At 29.8% G+C, this 20,799-nt stretch overlaps 1 protein-coding gene and 2 long non-coding RNA genes across 6 annotated transcripts in view; 1 reads left to right on the top strand and 2 right to left on the bottom strand.

Annotated features, from left to right (window-relative positions):
* The window catches only part of LOC107998516 (uncharacterized), a 115,715-nt gene that overhangs the window by 79,759 nt on the left and 15,157 nt on the right, over nucleotides 1-20,799 (top strand). The window lies entirely within an intron of this gene.
* Nucleotides 3,088-6,802, bottom strand: LOC107998523 (uncharacterized). Its single transcript, XR_003697863.2, has 5 exons — nucleotides 6,647-6,802; nucleotides 5,914-6,139; nucleotides 4,805-5,647; nucleotides 4,320-4,705; nucleotides 3,088-4,211 (listed from the first exon to the last, which is right to left on the bottom strand). It is a non-coding gene; the product is annotated as an uncharacterized LOC107998523 (long non-coding RNA).
* Nucleotides 9,875-15,863, bottom strand: LOC107998517 (uncharacterized). Of its 3 annotated transcripts, none has more exons than XR_009831755.1 (6): nucleotides 15,341-15,840; nucleotides 12,797-15,237; nucleotides 10,745-12,489; nucleotides 10,342-10,637; nucleotides 10,136-10,213; nucleotides 9,875-10,060 (listed from the first exon to the last, which is right to left on the bottom strand). It is a non-coding gene; the product is annotated as an uncharacterized LOC107998517 (long non-coding RNA). The 3 variants fall into 3 exon arrangements; XR_009831753.1 differs by having other exon boundaries at nucleotides 10,342-11,396; nucleotides 11,649-12,489; XR_009831754.1 differs by having other exon boundaries at nucleotides 10,342-12,489; nucleotides 15,341-15,863.

The following is a 20,799-nucleotide window of genomic DNA, read 5'->3' as shown; positions in this document are numbered from 1 at the left end:
CCAGCTTTGTTTATACTCATTACATCATATGGTAATCTCCAATCGTACAATCGATTCGTTTAAACGATTTCAAAAACTTCCCTTCATTCTGGCTTTTTCTATGAAATTGCAACGAAGACTGTAACAAAGAACATCCGTTTTCGAAGAATGAGGTATCTATATGTATCAGAGTAAAAATATTTTTAAGAATAAATTTCTCGACAATTATTAGTGAAAGTTACTATTAGCGTTTATTAATCTAGATAATTTTAGAGATATTGATATATTTGGAATATTTTTTCTAGTGTCCCTAAATTCTAGTGAATTGCAATCTAGTGTCCTTTAAAGAATTATAAAGCAATCTTTTCAATTTACATTTTTACACATACAACAAATCCAGAAACCCATTTCATACGGATTTTATTATCATCGGTTTATTTTATTTAATTTAAAAGTCTTTTCTTTTTGAAAATTATTTTTAAATTTACTTAACATTCTTTTTTTAGTCCTATCTATTTTAATACGTATACGCTACAACAATTCTACTTTTACGATAACGATTTTCAAATTGCAAATTTTTTATTATAGTGAAAGATTGGAAAATATATAAAAGTACTTGAAATTTTTTGAATTAATTAAAAAAAAAGTGATGAAAATAACAATATCTACATGTGCATAATCACGAAGATTTTGACTTATTGGAAATGTTACTGGGTTCAAAGAAATTCGTCGATCGACTCAGATCGGCGAATGAGTAATTATTTTCAGACAACATCGGTATAATTATCCTCAATCAGGTAATAGTCACGTTGACGATGATTCAAATAAGTGATCGAATACGCATGTTGCTCGGCCACGATTCTCCGTTATTAATAATTCATTCACAGCTCCCGATTTGAAACACAGTCGAACGACAATTCTCTGCAATCGGATTAATCTGTTGGTCGAACAGTGAATACGAAAAATTGATAATCTTATAATCGAACGAGATGTCAGTGATGTTCTGTCTATATCATACATTTGCTATATTTTCTCGTTCCTGTTTTTTTTTTTTTTTTTATAAAAACAAAATTATCCGAAAACAAAAATAAGATAAATTTTGTTTGAATTTGTCGATTTAATGGTATCGATAATATAAATTGTTTTCTTGTTATTATATATATATAAATGAATTTTTTGGAAAATTTTAATCATTTGTAATATTATATGCAAGGAGAGTCTCATTAATAATCATTTGTTTTTATATCTTTAAAAAAATCATTGATTTACAATTTCCTTATAACTTCGTTCTGAAGATATGAAGAAAAAAAATACAATTATCCTTTTTTAGTTATTATTTAATTTTTTCCATAATTGAATAACTATTAATATCGATAATCACTCTGATGTAAAAATCACTGAATATTAAAGTCATCGTATGAATTTATGAATTATATTATTAATGAGATTCTCAATCTGATGAGCATAAACGTGTTTTTTTCACGGGAATTCCCCACGTGTGTCGACACGACACGGTTGAATTATACGAGAAAGATGAGCATGCTAACACGTGGCGAAAATTGATCATCCATGTTATTACGATATCTGCAAACGTATCATTTAAACGTTTAAACAAATTAGAAATTTTGATTGAAAAATACGTATGATTGGGAACAATTAAAATACAATAGCTTATAAAAAATATTTTCACACTGGAAACAATATTTTAGATAATGCTTTTCATGAATCACCACTTCATTTATAATAATAACAATAATGATATAATAATTTTTTGAAAAAAGAATAGAAAGATGAATCATGATATACGAAATTATTATAATATTGGATAATTATTTGTATTAACAATAGTACGTAATTTGTTTTAACAATTAGTTATTTGTATTAACAAAGTGTACGTAAATTGTGCGAGATATTGAGATTGAAAAATTGTATCTTTTGATAAAAATTTGTTTGCAAAAAAAAAATGAGTTTTCGTTCAAAATTCTCTCGAATACGAATTTTAAAAAATGAAATGAAAAATCATAACCTCGCGAGAAGAGAACGGACATGAATTTACTTGTAAACCAAACCTGTTTATCCTCCAGCAGGGGATTCATATTTTATTTTATCTTCTAAATAATTACTAGTTTAAATAAATACGAATAAACAAATAATGATTCGATTTAAAAATTCACAATTTCCATTCACGGCTTCGTTTATTCGTCTTAAATGTCATCTCGAGTCAAGCAACCACGTACAAGATATTCTGGTAATCTGAAGAGCCGTTGTTATCCCCGTTCGAAAAGCTGAATAGACATGTTCACGATTATATGCCACTTACACTCACATACACGTGTATCTGAATCGTACGAATCATATGAATTATTTATAAGTTTCGATCGATCTTTCAACTTAATAAACACAATGCACTTTAATTAACACAGTTATCGATATAATTGATTAATCGACGAACGAAAAATTAATTTCCTCTCGTGCCGAAGCAAAAGAAATCAAATTGCGAATTTTGTAAATCGCATGACGGTAATGATGATAACAATCCCCATATTTTAATCCATCGAGATCGATTACTGGTTGCTGGATGACTAAATTTTACTTTGACACAGAAAATTATCTATTGTTCGATACAAAGTTTTATTTTCAAAAATATTCACACGATAAAATTATTTCGATATCAATTTATCTTGCTTCTAAGAATCATCCCTTAGAATTCTCGGCTTATACGTGTTGTCAATGTTACCGACACGTAGATGTGAAAATAGTACAACGAATAGATGCACAAGGTATTAGATAACGTTTCACCGATATCATGATTTATAAATGTCACGTAACAATGTCTCGATTATCGCGAATGGTGATGCACACTTGTGACACAGACAGTTAAGATCATGAATATGCATTTCCCCTTTTGTTTCCGATGCGTATAAAAATTGTAATATTTTTTCACGAACTTTACCTTCCACGTCGATAATATTTCTTATTTTTATCAAGTGTACGAAAAAATTATTGATACATGTGAAGAAGTTGATCCGAAATTGACGTATCGAGAGAAAAAAAGAACAATATTCATTACGTACGAATGAAGGTGGAAAAGGGAGAAATGAGAAAAGAGGAAAAATGCTCTCCTTTTAAAGTAGAAGCAAGAGAAAAAAGGAAGAAAGGGAATGGAAGTTTAAGAGAAAAATTTCTTTTCTGATTTATTCTCACACAGGCGTATCTTTAAGCTTGATGAGATTTTAATTCTTCCATTGTAGATATCAAACCTGGTGACGCATGATCGATAAAGCTATGCCGAGATTGTTAACCGGAAATGAATAAAAAAAAATGAACTTTGGCATTTTCTCTTTTTCAATGATACAATATATAACCGTGGAATAATGGAATTTCTTGGACAAAAATTGATCCAAGGATGATATGATCACGGTAATGCAAAAGTTATGCACGAATACCATCACATGGTCACACGGATTTAAATAAATAATCAGTTAAATACAAGAAATGTTGAAAATATTGGCTAACTAACCAATTTAAAATACAATATTCTTAGACTTACATATTATAGTATTTAATTCCATAAATATAAGTGAAACTCAAGTTATACCTAGTTATACTACCTAACCTAAAATGGCTTTAAGTAAATTTACTTTATACATAAAATAATTTCTTTGGACAATGATCGTGAATTTGATATAAAACAAATTTGCAATATATTCTTCTATCGCAATTATGATAAAATTTCATACTTAAATTTGCTCATTTTTTGACACTTTGAATTTGACGTGAATGGTTTTTATGCAAATGATATCGTTTGCTTTATTAATCTGCTTTGACACATAGTCGATGCAATTGCCAACTTAGACCTTGCCAACTCGGAGATTGTTCGATGCGGAGTCGCTAATCATTCGTTTTCATTTTTTTCTCTCTCGTCACGCATTTGCATACACGGTGCACCCTTGAATCGAAACCTTGGAATTGCGAATCGAACAAGTGACGGGAAATCTATGTCGTAACGTCGGCTGATCAATCATCTAACCTTCTGTTCCGTTAAATTCGAGTTTTTGAATTTTTAATAATCGGAATTTTTATTTTTCTTTCTCTGCTTGAGAAACATTGAATTGAGAACCGTTGAATGGTTGTACGAAAGAAAACTCGTCTAGCTTTCCATTCGTTCCAAAATTTTACTCTATTTTCGTTCACTTGAAATTTTTATCCTTTTTCCTTTTCATTCTTTTCTTCTGAAAAGAAAAACAAAAGAGAAGTAAAAAACAACGAATAATACAAGAAAATAAATCGATAATAATTATATTTTTCACGAGCTGATAATTAAAGTTAAATTTCCATACCTTGTACGAAAACCACAATCACACAACACTCTTGTTATTCGCTTGTTGACAAACGGGTAATTATCGCGAAATATGTTTCCATTCGGATTAATATTTTTCTCACGTTTCAGCGGCTTGTAATCCTCGAAATTTCATTTGTTACGAATTTAGTTGTCCAACACCAGGGTTTTCGGCCAAATTTCCATAAAAGCCAGAGAGGTTTGATTGCGCGAAGTCACCTGATGAATCGAGCCGTAGTATGAAAACGATTCGTGAAATTTAATTAAGCTTCGCCTGTTTATACTTTTTTTTCTATTTTCTCTTCTTTCCAATTTTTTTTTTTTCTTTCAAACCTGTCGTCCAAAACAGACGTTGTTGCAAAGGAATTTCTCTTCGCCAAGGATTTCCTGTTGTCGATGCAAAATTTCGAGATAGAAAAAAAAAAGCGATTTTCGTGAAAAGTTCATTGAACTACGATCGAAGGTGATAAAAAAATTTGAAATTACCTTTTTTTTTCTTTTTTTCGTTCTGTTTATTTTATCATTAACTCTTGTCGTAGATAACCGAAGATCAAAGGGAAATTTTTATCGTCAAATAACTTGGAAACGAGGTTTTATTTTTATCGAAAAAGTTTTAAACTCTCGTTTAATGATTTGTATTCAAAATTAAAGGTATTTTCAAAGTTTTTTCAAAGCCAAAAAAAAAGATAAGAAAAAGAGTTTTGGAATAAATGTTCCGAGTTGAATTAGGTTAGATTGTTGGAAAAAAGTTTTGTTCAACTTTAATTCAACGATAATTTGTTTTATTCCATATTAAATATCTTGATAAGCAATTTCAGAATTTTTTCAAAGCCAAAAACACTGAAAAATCGAGTTTGAGAATATCTCAATTTAAATTAGGTTAGGTTAAATTTTCTAATTCTTTTCTTGTCGATAATGTTATTAAAAATTGGATTACTTTAAATTTTACTTAAATTTCGAAACGAAAAGATGAATTTTCCATCCGTTACCGTTTTAAATCTTCATTTTATTTACTTGATAAAAATTCGTTTTGAAAAAGATTCTCTTCCACGCTTTAAACCACTGATCTTCGCCACGCAACTCGAGTCGCGTTAAGATATTGTTTCGGAACTTCTTAAGCTCCATCTCATTTTAATAATCTTCATTAAAATGCGTAGTCTCGAAGAGGCAGGGAGTAGAGCAGTGCCTTGTCGAACTTCCGTTTCCGCGAAGATGTTCGATATAGGCGAGGAGAAACTACGTAGCTCGTGATACAATATCTCTCTTCGCAGTAATCTCATTACGTAATGAATAAACCGTTCGATGCTCTCAGAATCGAATCTTTTTATTCTGAAAAAAAAAAATTATTCTTGATAAAAATAATTAGAATAAAATTTAAAATGTTTGTTTCATCAATTACGTAACAAACTATTTATTGATATTTATGTTAAATATTTCGTAACGTTGATATTCGCAATATTATTAAAAATATACGTATATCTTCCTATTGGTTCAATTTTTTTTTTTTTTTTGATCCGTGGTAAGTGGCAGCTCTGTTTCAAGTACAATAAATAAGATTAAAAGAAACAGTGTCTTCGAGAGCTTGAACTCTTTACCAAGTCGATTCTCGGGGAGGAACGGTGCAAATCAATTTCATTAGTTTCACAGTGGCTGTGTTTTCAATGTTCATTCCATGGCGAGCTATAGCATTGAATGGAATTAAAGGCATGCTTTTAAAACTTTCTTTAGCGTAGCACTCTTCAATCGGACACTCGTTGAACACGAAAGAGATCCTTGTTGCCTTTCCATGATATTTACCTTTGTTTAATTTTTCTCCTTTCTCTATAAAACAATCCATTAAATTCAAATTTACATTAAGACATTTAGATAAGATTATTCTCCATAATATTTTCTCTCATGTTTAATTTCTTACACCTTTGTGTTTATTATCTCTGTCTCTGACACCTATTTTTAGCATTCACTTTCTCTAACCTGAAGACTTAACCTAAATCTTAGGATTATTATATAATTCAAAGCCATTTGTTCAAGGATCAACAGATAGTAAAGTATACTTCTCATTGGTAATCAAATTACATATATTCAGATTCCGCTATCATCTTTTAGTTAAAGCAAGAAATTTTGCTCTTGAATTATAACAAAGTTAAATGTAATTCTCTTTCCTGAAGTAGCACATAGTCCTGTACTATCCAAAAGGACGGCTTAAAGATGAAAACTCGACCCAAATCTAACCTTAATTTAAATCAGAAATCATCTAATCTGTTCTAACCTATCTATCCATTACATCACAAAGTAATTTGAATTTATAAAATATCTTAATTTGAAACGTACCTTTTCACGTTCTTCGCCACAAAGTTTTAGATTTCTATTTAGTTTTAATTCCACGCGAAATTTGTTAAAACATAAGATGAAACAAATCGTACATACGATGTTCCCTGCAAAGTTTCACCAAGAATTATCGGTTATCGATTCGATCTCTCGAGGCAAGAGACCCTCTTCTCCCCCTCCCTTCTCCTCCCAATAGACAAAGTGGCACGGTTGAACGAGAAAGAAGAAGAAGAAAATACAATTTCCGTTGAACACGTTGAAAGTCTGTTGAGTTACGGCACTCGAGCAGTGGCGGATAATTGCGTTCGCTGCCGGAACTTCTCGCATTAACTCCTCTTTCAAAATTGTTACCACTGCTCGAAGTAACGTCGAAAGACCACGGACTCGATGCCAACTTCATCTTTTCACCAATCTCTAAGCTCCAAGTTTTGAGGGATACGTTGGATGATTAATGCGTGGAACGGGAACAGGATTTCAGTGAAATCCTGATTCGGAACGAAATCTGATTGCAAATTGTGATGAAATAAAAATAAAAACAAAAAACTTTGTTAGGATCTGCATTCCAACTTTTCCAATGTAAATATCCCAGTACAAAATGATCGATATTCTTATTTGTCTCGTGTAATAATATTCTTACGAATATTATAATTCTTGAAAAGAGTAGATTGGCGAAGGGAAGTGAATTCCACGCGACAATTAATTTCGACGACAATAATTCCTGCAAAATAAATTCGCAGAGGGAAATTTATTGTCCCCCAATGATCAAACGAGGGAGCACGAGGAGAGTAATAAAGAGAGAAATTGCAGGGCCAGTGTTTGGTCTCGAGAGAAAAATCGGAAACGAGGGAACGGTCGAAGAACCGTTTGCAGGGAAATCGCGCTGGTATTCGACGAATGTATACGAAACTCGTTGCTTAAACTCGCTCAAAGGAGGAGGCTGTCTCTCCTCGAAAAGTTGTGGAAATTAATCCGCGCAGACTACTACCTTCGCCTACTACAGATATATTTTATTCGCTTGAAACGAAATCCCCCTCGAAGATCGTTCATCATTTTTCGAATGGAATATTTCTCCATTTGAAATATTATTTCAATTGAAAAATTAACAATTGTTGAGATCAAATTATGGTTCGATCGCGTATTCTTAGTTAAAATTTTATTTCTTCGAATCGGTAGGGATTTCAGGAAGATGTTTGATAATAAATCGTTAAAAATCCTGGAAACACGGTTTTTTACGGTTAACGTTAAAAGGTGAACAAGGTGACAACGTTCTCCGACGTTCGAGGCGTGCACACAACAACGCCGATTATCTCGATTAAAACGATGGAAACTGTATAGGGCTGTATCATGACTCCGTAATGAGGCATGAAAACGATCCTGCTGTTGGCTGTGTGGGCGTGTATCAAATATCTCGTTAATGGCGATCCAGACAGGAAGGAGAAGAATCGACAACGCCGCATAATACCCGTGATTTACGATCGTTGGAACGTCTCGAGTTCGTGTCCACCGTGTATATTATCGGCGTAATGGAAAGGCAAAGGAAAAATGAGCCGATTATTTTTCCACCATGAAAATTTAGAGGTTCGGTTGGAAAAGCATGGATATAAAATGAAATCGATCGATCTTTATCCTTTGAGCGATTAAATTTTTTACAAGATTAGACGGTATTCCGAAGTTTTGGACGATTAATTGTAATTGCTTTTATTTCTCAAAATGTATCGAGATATTTTGAGTTTTAAGTAAAATTATGAAAGTTTTTAAAATCCAGGGATCCCTAGATTCGAGGAGATAGAATTAAGTTTAACGAAATGAAATTCTACGTGTCCTTTAATCCATTTTTCTTTAGTCAATTGGATCTAAAACTGCTTTTTTCCAATTTTATCCAATTTTTACCATAGCTCTTCTAAAATTTAGACAATTGAATTTACAATTCAATCAGATTTATCAATTTCCACTTTGAAAAGGGAAACAATTGCTTAATCATTGGAAAGGTATTTTCTCTAGATTAGGCAATGCAATCTAATCACTGAAACGAAAACAAAAAATTCGAAAAAAGCGGGTGATAGAAAAAGATGGAGGACTTTTTCGTTGATCTCACTTTGCACTTGCAACGGATAAAAGAAGGCTTGTCACGGACTTTTATTTAGCGAAAAAAAAAAAAGAAAGGGGAAAAAAAATGGCGGCTCGTTTATTCGTTGAAAATGCATTTTCACGACGCGACTCGCGAAGCTAAGAACTCGTTAAACCAACCTGTTTCCTCGAACAGTGGCGAACCACGGAGCATAAATCGGGCGGAATGGCCGAGGGAATTAACAATCATTTTTTAACAATTTCCTACGGTAATTGCCGTCCACGTGCATATAATGTACTTGCCTCGAGCCGCGCCGTTAATTGCGAGTCGAGAATACTTTTCTCATATTTTTTTTTTTTTTTGCAAGAGAATTCGCAACACGTGGAAACGAGCGAACGAATTAATTCATTGTTCGATTAGGAAAAAGAAAAAAGGATGGTATCTAGATTGTCGATATCGATTCTGGCACGACCGTGAAAAAAAAATATACGACGCCTTTTTTCTTTTTTTCGATCGAATTTCAAAACGCTTGTACAAAATTTTATATTTTATATCATACACAACGTTCATATTCTGGATATTTTAAACGTTCCTCATCCTCGTAATCTATTTATTGAAACTAAATATCGTGGCAGAAAAATAAAAAGTGAATAAACTTTGAATTTTTATATTGCGATGGCACGTAAAGTAAAAAGATCCAAATATTTGAGTTAATAAATATCCAGTCCATTTTCTATAATATTTTTCCAAAGAACGTTGGTGTAAAAATATCTCGTGATAAGGCTTCAAGTAAAAAAAGTCTTTGCAAAGATATTTCGTGAAGGGCACACAGGCGAGCCATAAAAGCTTTTTACTTTGAGGATACACTTTGGCCGAGGCATAATTAATTCCCTTGGGAACCGGAAGCTTGCATTCCCATGGAAACCAGTAACGCCACCGGTAATTCCGGTAACTGGGTGCACATATTAGCCAGTTTCCATCGGATCGAGGCAAAAGAGGAGTCCCCCGATTATTCTCAGTCGAGCAATATCGAGCAGCCAGCCCATCATTTTATGGCAATTGTTACGGATAAATTGTACGGATAAATCGATGAAAATTGGTAATTTTTAAAATTTGTACTTCAATTTCAATTCAATAAATTATTCTTTTAAAACAGTATAGCAGTCAATATCTTTAGTACAGTCAGATCTTTTTATTTTCACAATTATAAATTTAATAAATTATTCTTTTAAGACATCCAGTATATATATCAATATCTTTAATACAGATTTTTGCATCTCAACTTCAATTATTTGTTTCCAAAATTTTTCAATTATAAATTTCAATTTCATTATTCCACTCGATACAATCTAAAATCAAAAAAAGAAAAAAAGAAAATTTCCATCCCTTCTACTTTTATATTTAAACTTTCCATCATTACCTACCAGCTTCTAATTCTCTCTCTATCTATCTCTTTCTCTCTCTTTCTTTCTCTCTTTCCATCCGTGCCACGTAGAGATTCTCTGAAATTACGAAATTTTTACTTTTTGTTGCGCGCATTTGTTCCTCAAATCTCAGAGTTTCCGCCAAGTTTCGCGGCAACGAGGCGGAAAACGCGAATGATTTAGAAACTCGAAGAGAACTAACTCACCTCGAAGGATCGCAAGAACGAGAATGCGATTAGATTCTTTTTTTTTTTTCCTCTCTTAATTGGAGAACAGATGAGATCCGTATCTTTGTATAATTGTATCGATGACAAACAAGGTGGTGCTCGATTACGAAGAAGCGATGACAGTGTAAAATATATTGCGTTATTTCGATGTAAATGTTGAATCGCGTTGAATTCATAACAGTTTTAAGGATGGAATGTTGCTTTGGTAACGTTGAGAGAATTCCAAGGTGTGTTGAAATGAGTGTGTACAATAATCGTCGTTTGACATTTTCAATCTGAAAACATTAAAATAATTTTATAATTTTGTTTATGATTTATAATATATGTATATATATAGTGATTATATTATAAATATGTTATACTCATTTCCTTTGTTTCATACTTTGTTTCATAATTTATTTTTTGTCATGAGATGAGAGAAAAATACACAGCTTCATAGATTTTGACATTAGCAGGAAACTTTCAACAGAGTTAAAAGTACATATCATGTAGAAAGTTTAAAAATTAAGATATTTCATTGCAATTTTTAAATACTATACCTTTTCCTTTTCCAAATCAGAAATTATCAAGTTAATGATGTATAAATTACAATATGTAAATTCTTCTCACCAGAATTACAAACCTTTATGATATGAGAATGATTTCTATAATTTTTTGTTATAAAATAAGATTAATAGATTAAAATATTGATACACAGACATATTTTGGCATCTATTGGCAATTTTCAGCAGAATTAAACGTATATATGAAAAGTTTAAAAGTAAGATATTTTTTTCATTGCAATTTTTAAATACTATACCTTTTCCTTTTCCAAATCATAAATTACCAGATTAATGATGTATAAGTTGCAATGTGTAAGTTCTTCTCACCAGAATTATAAACCGTCATGATATAACAATGATATTCTGCAATTACATCCTAATCTACAAACCTCGAGGTAAGGGGTCAAACAATGGGTGCAGAATATCTGTCCAGATGGACGGAAGATGTAAACGTAACCATAAGCGTAATCCTAATGGCTCTTCGCGGTTCGCCTGCAAGCATAATCCTTCCACTGAATTACTAATTTGCATATTTGCCGAGATTGTCCTTTACTCGATGTTAATTACAAATTACCAATAATGAGAATTTAATTGGTTTGAAAGGATACAATATTTTAAAAACGTCATGTGAATTGACTGATTCAAATGTTAAAATTTAATTTATATTAGAGATTAAAATTCGTGATGTTTGCAATAAATTCTAATTCTATTAATTAATAATTGTTTAATAGCGTAACACTTTACCTGAAATTTCTTTTAATATTCTAAGCTTCAGAAAATTGGAATACTTTGGATTCTTTTTATTCACATCATAATTTTTCAAGGATTGGCATCTGATGTAATATCTCTGCTTAATTATCCATTTATACATCAATAGCTCCTCTATTAAATAATACTCTAAGCTTCAGAAAATTGAAATATTTTCAATTCTTTTTATTCACATCATAATTTTTCAAGAATTGGCATCTGATGTAACATCTCTGCTTAATTATCCATTTATACATCAATAGCTCTTCTATTAAATAATACTTCTATTAAATAATATTAAATAATAAGCTTCAGAAAAATACTTTGAATTCTTTTTATTCACATCATAATTTTTCAATATTCAAGAATTGGCATCTAATGTAATATCTCTAAATTATCCATTTACACATCAATATCTTTTCTATTATAATTTTTATTTTATTAAATAATCTATCCAATCTTCAATTTCCAAAGCCTGATATTATAACACAAATCTATTCAACCTCTTTACAAATTCAAAATTAAAATTATAAACGTTTCACGTGTTCTTCCTCCACGTTCAATCCGCTCTTAAAATATTAAAGAACAATTGCACGAAACGGCGTTAAGGGAGAGAGAGGTCACTGTTAATACGGCAATATAATATGAATAAAGAGAAGTTGGCAAGTTGGCAAATTGGGGATCAACTACTCGAGTTTAAAGGCCGTGCAATAAACATTTGCAACCAAAAAGCTCAACAATCGTGCATATTATTCCACATAACTTGGACACGATTTATTCATCTATGTGTGGAATACATCCAACCTTTGCTGTTTGAATTTTCGAAACTGCATATTTCCTGAAAATATATGTGGAATTAATAAATTTTATTAGATATTGAAAACAAACGAATTGGGAAAATTTTGATTCAGTTCAGTTCAATATTTAATGGAATGAAGGATAAATAAATTAGAAAAATTTTCTAATTACTTAAATTACAAATGTTGAATAATTTAAAGAATTATTTAACTTGAAAAGAAAATAGCTGTGTAGTATATTGTAGATGTAAAAGAAAGATATATATTAATAAATCATAATAAAAAAAAAATCTGTAAATCTTTGAGTCAATTAATAAATTAATAAATTAATAAATAAATAAATCATACATTATTTTTCCATCACAATCCAATCTCTTCGAACGAGTGAATCTGGTTAAGCATCACTTAAGAATTCTTTGTTTCAAGTTCTGATTACATTAGTAAGCTCTTATCGTTGAAATCCGTGTTTAAGTAGCGATTTCTCTCGCGAAGCCACGAGGAAGTCAAATATTTACCGATTCTTGCGTTAATCCCGAATTATTATTATTATTATTATTATTACCATGGTGAAATACGTTTGCCATCGCGAATTAGCTCGATTAAAGCTGGAACTTGGTACGGCAAACAAGATGTGTCGATTCAGGTTTGCAGCTACGATTTGCATTCCAATAATCGCGGTTTAATAATCGTAATAACATCACCGATTCGGTTTGGCTTGGTTTGGTGGGTACACTCGTTATTAACACTGTTTCAATGGAACCTTGAATGGATACGGAGTTCAAATTGGAAATTGGAATTTCAAGATGATGATTGTAAAAATTATGAACTAAAAAAGATATAAAATCTTCTATGATAACTTTATAATTTGTGATACTTATATTCATTATTTTTCATTATAATGTAACCAAATAAAGTATATAAGTATACTTCATGCAACAAGGTTTGTATTAACAATTTTTAGAACTTATAAATATGTATGTCAAATACATATTTTTATTATGCATATATATATTGTACATATTGTCTAATAAAACATTTTTCCTTATAGGAAAATGTGAAACAGTTTAATAATCAAGCTCTACAACATTAAATTTCTATCCAACTTGATTATTATACATATTGTGTAATAAAACATTTTTCTTCTCATTTTCCTTATAGGAAAATGTGAAACAGTTTAATAATCAAGCTCTACAACATTAAATTTCTATCCAACTTGATTATTATACATATTGTGTAATAAAACATTTTTCTTCTCATTTTCCTTATAGGAAAAATGTGAAACAATTTAATAACCACGCTCTACAACATTAAATTTCTATCCAACTTGATTATTATACATATTGTGTAATAAAACATTTTTCTTCTCATTTTCCTTATAGGAAAAATGTGAAACAGTTTAATAATCAGTTCTACGATATTACATTTCTATCCAACTCGATACAAAATTCATCGTTTCGAGTGATATTAGAGAGAAAGAAAGAAGGGATATTTCCTCGGGTGTCGGAAGGAATCATCGTACGATCTCACGGAGAAACGATCCCTCGTATCGGGTCCGACATTTTTCTGGCTGGAAGAGAAAATATCGAGCGTAGCAACGCGCTAGATGTCGCTCGTTTATCGACTTCCTGCCTCCAAGCCTGTTATCCACGCACAACCGTTTCGAATCCACCCGATAAACTTTCTTTCTGCTCCTCGCCAAACTTTCTTTTTAACGATCGAGATTCAAGGAAGCTTACCTCTGAAGAGACATTCTTAAAAAACTTGATATTGTTAATTAAAATTTTCATCGATTTCCTCGAAAATTTCGAAAACTTTAAAACGATGTTAAAAATATCTCCACTTTATTTAATTTCAAATTTTCTGCTCGTTCGAATTCGATGTATTTAGTGGTCGTCATTTATTCCATTTATTCGTATGTAAAATTTGGTATTTCCCGTTTGCGAGTTTTCAAAGGGAAAATTGTATAATTGGAAATGTTTATAATTTTTATTTCTGTCCTAATGTTCAAAAATCTGTATTCTTTTTTTTTAGATTTATTTATTTCCATTTACTCTTTTTTATGTTCTCGTTCGTTATCAATATTTATCCATGTAAAATTTTCTCTCTGCGAATTTGTAACGAGAAGATTTTCCAATATATTATTGTCATTTTATTAATTTAAAATCCATTAATATACGATTTTTACGTTTCTCTTATATTTTTAATCCAACTAAATTCTGAATTTTTTTATACAAAAAAAAATTTCAAAATCCGTTGTGCAAATCCGTTAAAAGTGTATAGTAAAATGTTATTCAAGTCTTTTGTTATATAAACTGGACACATGTCTAGGGGAGGTACTTTGGGGAGCACAAATTTCGTAGCCATTTGTAGACCACAAAGTGAGAGCATCCTCTTTTGAGCTGGGCTTTGACAAAAGGATCTTCAGATCCAGTCATGAAATTCTACAACGTAACCTTCCAAATCTTGTTAACGATTGGTGTTGGCTGGTCTCAATAGCGAACCATAATATTTCGAATTTCTCAAATTCCCTTATTATTATCTAAAAAAATTAATACCGATATAAATTTATTGTTATTTAATTTCTCTAAAAACGATTGGCGAAGATTACAGCTTCCTGTAACATTATCTGATCCAACTTGAATATAAATTTCGCGATAATCATCAGTTCGTGTGTCACAAGTCGTAACGAAAACCCTCGTCATCATTTTTGCCACTACTTCTCTTCTTCGCACGTGTATTATAAAACGTGTATATTCCATAAGCGAAAAATTATGATTCTTATGCAAATTCTTGATAAAAGATAGAAACGACCGAATTAGAAATTATTGCATAAATTAATTTCCATAATATCTTATTTATTATTTTTTAATTATTTTTTATATCTATTCTTACCTCTAAAGAATTTTTAGTAAAGAAACTATATATAACATTCACTATTAATGTATCATGCTCAAACTTAATAGAAAATCTTAAAGAGCAATTAAAAAAATCTCCTTATAAGATTTCTCTTTCCATTAATTTTAATGATTAATTGTAAGCAGATTACTATCGAATTGACTATCGAATATATCACAAACATGTCCAAAAAAATATATATCGTTCATTATTCAAAGCTGAAAAGAAAACTAGATTAAAATATATTTACTACTATATTGTACAAAGTCAAGTAAAAAATTTTGCAGGTTATGTTTACAAGATAAATTAACGAAAAATTTTTTTCACACTTTCCTCAATCTATCTTTTCACACTCTAAACAATAAAATCGTCATCCATCCACCGAAGGAACAGCGTGAAATCCGGCCACAAAATAAATTGGACGCCTCACGGATGACCAATTTTCGTGGACCTCGATGCTCGTATCTGGTAATTAGATCCGTGATCTGCATAGTCGTGCTCGTCTCCCCCCCTCCCCCCATCACTTACGCGAGATCTCGTACGAGAACCGCAGAATTGCGGTCGATACGTTTGATCCCTGCTCGAGCGCTCACATGCCCCCGATAAAAAGCACAGTTTACTGATTTTCAAAGCTCGGCCGGAAATAAACGTTTGTCCGCCGCAATGGCGCCGAACAACGTGGACAAAAGCCTGCTTTTTCCCTGTTTCCTCTAATACGCATTTGGGCCTGGCAGAGACTGTTTTATTATTCAAATTCTGCGCGTATTCACGCATCGTTACCTCTGGATCGTCTCATTGTTTGATGTGAGTTTTGGAGGTTAGTTACCTTAGGTTAAGTTAAAAATATGGGTGTATAAAACATGATATGTTATGAGATAAAATGAAACGGATTGTTTCACTTTAAATTAAAGAGAAGGAATTTTTGAAGCGTTTGATATTTTGCTGGAATTGAAATAATATGAAATAAAGTTTTGCTTTTGAATTCGATCGAAAGAAATGATGGAAAGAAAGGAAAATTATAAATTAAAATTTAATTTACAATACGCTACATCTATTATTTTAATCTCTAAAATGAAATATACTTTTGAAAAAAATATTTATTTTTCTAAAAAATTAAAAATTGTTTAAAAAAACAACTTTCTTTTTCAATAAAAAAATATATAGCTTTTGTTCGAACCACGATATATTTCTGCTCTATATTCGAGCGTGATACATCCATTTTAAAGGAAAAGTCTCTAACGCTATATCCGCTTCACGCTCCTAATGCTCAATTTTAACTTTCAGAGCTCCTTTATTCCTTTAAATCCTGCAATAATATCGCGTAGCTGTGGTGGTCGATCCAGAAAACTATCATTTCAAGATTAAATACCACGAGTATACCGTGTTTCAGATATATTAATAATTTATAATGCAGATATCGACTATAATTTTATTTAAATTAATATCTATACAATTAAAAAGCTTTAAAATTTGAAAAATCAATATTATAGTATATTGCAATATAAATTATACATTTTCTTTGTTATAACGTTTCAATTATTTATAAAGATTATTTGTTTTCATTCATATTTGTATGTACCAATTAAAATTAAAATTTTATATATCATATTGAAAGAGAGAAATTATTATCGATTTTACATTTAAAATTGAATAAATATAAACATGGAAATTATTAAATATATTATTAAATTATGTATTTAATTTATATATCTTCAATGTTTAATAATTATTAATCAAATTATTGTATTTTTGCTATCCATAATTTAAGTAGTTATGTTTTGTATATGGTCAGACAAGATGATATCCAATCTAAGTATATACTACTTATACATAAGACTATACAATCATGCAATTATTGTAGGAATTTTAGTAAATATAAAATCAATAAATAAATAATAAATAATTATAATAGTGAAAAAAGTAATAAAAACATATAAAAATAGAAAAAAAATTAATACTTTGACTTTTATTTTTTTAAATAATTTTACATATAATATAAATACTAATAAAAATACATTGAAAATAAAAAATACAAAAAAAATTGAAAGTTAATAGATTATATAGATCATTAAAAAAAAGCTTTAATCACTTTATACAGATATTTTATATAAGAAAATAATTCTTCTTTTTATTAAGCATCAAAGAAGATCAAATTGAATAAGGTTCAATAAAACTGTTGTAAGAAGTTCTTTTGAAATAAAGATTTCAGTCATTTTAATGCCACTTTAACCACCTTAATATTTCCCATTGAACGTCTTTTACCTGCCTTTCTTCCTGAATTATATCTACTTACTTATTATTGTTTGAATGCATAATGCATAATGGAAATGAAAAACTTAACAGGAAGTATTTTTATTTAAAGAGGAAAGGATGAGATAGTTATTTGAAATAGTAATGATTAAAGAGCAATAAAAAAAATATAATAATTATATTTTTATTATATATTATATATTATATATTATAATTTTATATTATAAATTTTGATTGATGGCAATCCAATAATCGCATTAATAGTTTCTTTTATATTTAATTTATTAAAAAAAAACACATACAGTAGTGCTTTATTAATTATTATAGAATCAAAAATCAATTGGGTATTTTGAATTATATTTTAAGCATCTAAAATTCCAGTTCTAGAAATTTATTAAATGGGCAGAAAATTAACAAAGCACTAAAAAGTATTTAAAAGTATAAAAGGAAAGAGAAAAAAATTTTCATCTAGTAATTTCACATTAAATGTAGTCAGACAGAAAGCAACGTGTTAACCTAACCTAAAACTTATGAAATTTGATTTCTCATATTCCATATAACATAATGCAATAACAAAGCACAAAATAGATTGAACATATAAATTTATCGTTTCGCAATTAGAGTTCGCTTTATCAGAATAATTTTAAATGCGGCGCGTTAAATACGCAAGGATGGATTCAAAGAGTACAACTACTACGGTATATACGAGCAAAGGATTACGCGCGCACGAGTGTACTTAATTTCTGGAATAATTAGACCAACAGCGCGAGGAACGTCATCTGCATGTACGCGGAGAAATTTCATAGTTTTGGTATGTACGAGATATGTCAGGAAATGTTTGGACATTTAAAATTAAATAAAAAATAATTTAATTAAAAAAAAAAAATTGAAATTAGAATACTTATAATAATTTAATTTAATTATCATCAGTCGGTAATCTACAAATGACGATGATAATCATATGATTTAATATTTTTTTTCAAAATTAGAGTTAAATATCACATCAAGACTACATTTTAAGCTCTTTTTGTCCAAAATGTTATAATAAAAGGCTAGTCAATTCTTGATATTAAAAAAAAAACTTGTTTATAATTCTAAAAAAATATTAATCTTTTGAATCTTATCATATTTGTTAATTTATTTTTTTTCCCTTTTATTTAAAGTACTATTCATTCTTAAATTTATGTCTTATCTTTTTTATCATTCTAAAAAATATTAATTCTAAAAAAATATTAATCTTTTGAATCTTATCATATTTGTTAATTTATTTTTTTCCCCCTTTATTTAAAGTACTATTCATTCTTAAATTTATGTCTTATCTTTTTTATCATTTTATATTCATAATTGATAAAAACAATTGCTTCCAATATAACGAAAGCTACATGAAATAAAACTGTAATAAATATGTAAGAATCGGTAACAAAAATCATTATTCTTTTTCATAAAACAAGAATCGAATTAAACTGTAAAAAAGAGCCATAACGAGCTATACTGAGCTATACTTATATATACTTCGTTATAATTTTGCCGGAAGTTGCGCAGCTACGAGGAGTATAACGGTGGTTACTACGTTAAACCAAGGTTGAAGTTAGAGAGGTCGAACGACCCTCTTACGAGCTTTAACGATTCGCTGGGGTTACTGCTATTAAAGCAAAAATCTGGAAAATTGAAGAAAAAAAATAGAGTATTCCGACGCGTTTTGCCTCCTTTGGATTATTATCTTTAAAAGACTCAACACTTCGAACAAGAATTTTACGATCAATTCTGATATATCGCTTTAATTTTTTGTCTATATCGAACGATGAACGAAAAAATCAATCCTTTACTGGTTGACAATTGTTAAAACGATATTAAACGAGACTTTAATTCGGATCATATTATGAGAAAAATTGTGATCTAAAATTCGAATAAATTGCATTCATATTAATTAAAATGAATTTTTTATGAATTTTTCAAATATAATTTGAATGAATAAATATATGTATAAATATTTGAATACTGTTAGTTAATTATCACGTGTGGTTCTAGTGTCATTGTTCGAAAAAGTATTCACTTGAAAATAAAATTGTTTAAAATATTTATTTTTCGATTTATATTTATTAGAAATTTTTTTCTTCGTTTGTCGAATATTATCTACTAAAATTTTTAAAAAAACTTATCTTTTTTATAAAAAATAAAATTATACGCACAGTTTTTACAAAGAAAAAAATATTACTGAAAATTATTAGAATTCTCTTTAAACGAATTGGACACGATGTCTCTTCTTCCAAATGAAAGGAGAATGAAATCGAACGCTTGTTGCATTTTGGCATTTAGCCCGAGGAAGCAAACGAAAGTTTCCTACTTGAGATCTCTGTTTCAATCGCTAATTGTATAAACATTCGATAAATCACAATATATTATATCCAAAATAATAAATAATTCCTATAGCATAAAAGATCAAATAAAAAATAAAATTTCATAAAGATTAAGTAATTATGCTCAGTTAAATATTAAGCAAAAATAGAATTTGTTATAAATATATTTTTATATAGATGCAATAAATGATAAGTTTACTTAAGCGTGTTTCAATTTTATCTCGCTTTCAAACTTTTTCCTTATTTCTCGAGGCAAAAGAGGCAGTTTCGAAAATAGAAACATCACGTAGAAGGCACCGTGATGAATTTCAATATCCATGTCCAAACTTTCCGAATAGTCAGACAGGAAAATTCGGAACGACGTAGATCTTCCACGATTCCCTTGATAGTACCAATCTAAGGATGACACGTTCTTTACCTCAAATATATATGTGTATGCGCGTACTCTTCATTCACGGTAGAATTCTTGCGAAAATCAAAACTAAACAAGTGGCGAGTTGAAAGTAAACGTGTCAACGCGCTGACATTCGATTTAAATTTGGCGCGCGCGCCAATCTCGCGAGATATGAAACGTCAAGAAAATTAAGGTTTCATTCTAAAATTTAAATTCTTTCTGTATCATCTGTGAAAAGTAAATTTTTTTTCTTGTAAAATATGAAAAAAAATCGACAAAGTAGAAAAATGATAAAGTGAAAAAATAAAAAGTAATTATCAGTAATGAATATTAAAAATTAAAGCTTACAGATAATCTTTTTCCATTTTATTTATTTTAATTATATTAAAACTATAATAAAGAAGCAGCATGTGGAATGAAAATAAATGAAATAAAGAACAATATTACTGAAAAAG

This window comes from Apis cerana, linkage group LG11 (genome assembly GCF_029169275.1).
Source record: "Apis cerana isolate GH-2021 linkage group LG11, AcerK_1.0, whole genome shotgun sequence".
In the NCBI taxonomy this organism is placed as follows: domain Eukaryota; kingdom Metazoa; phylum Arthropoda; class Insecta; order Hymenoptera; family Apidae; genus Apis; species Apis cerana.
This window is presented reverse-complemented; position numbering and strand designations above follow the sequence as displayed.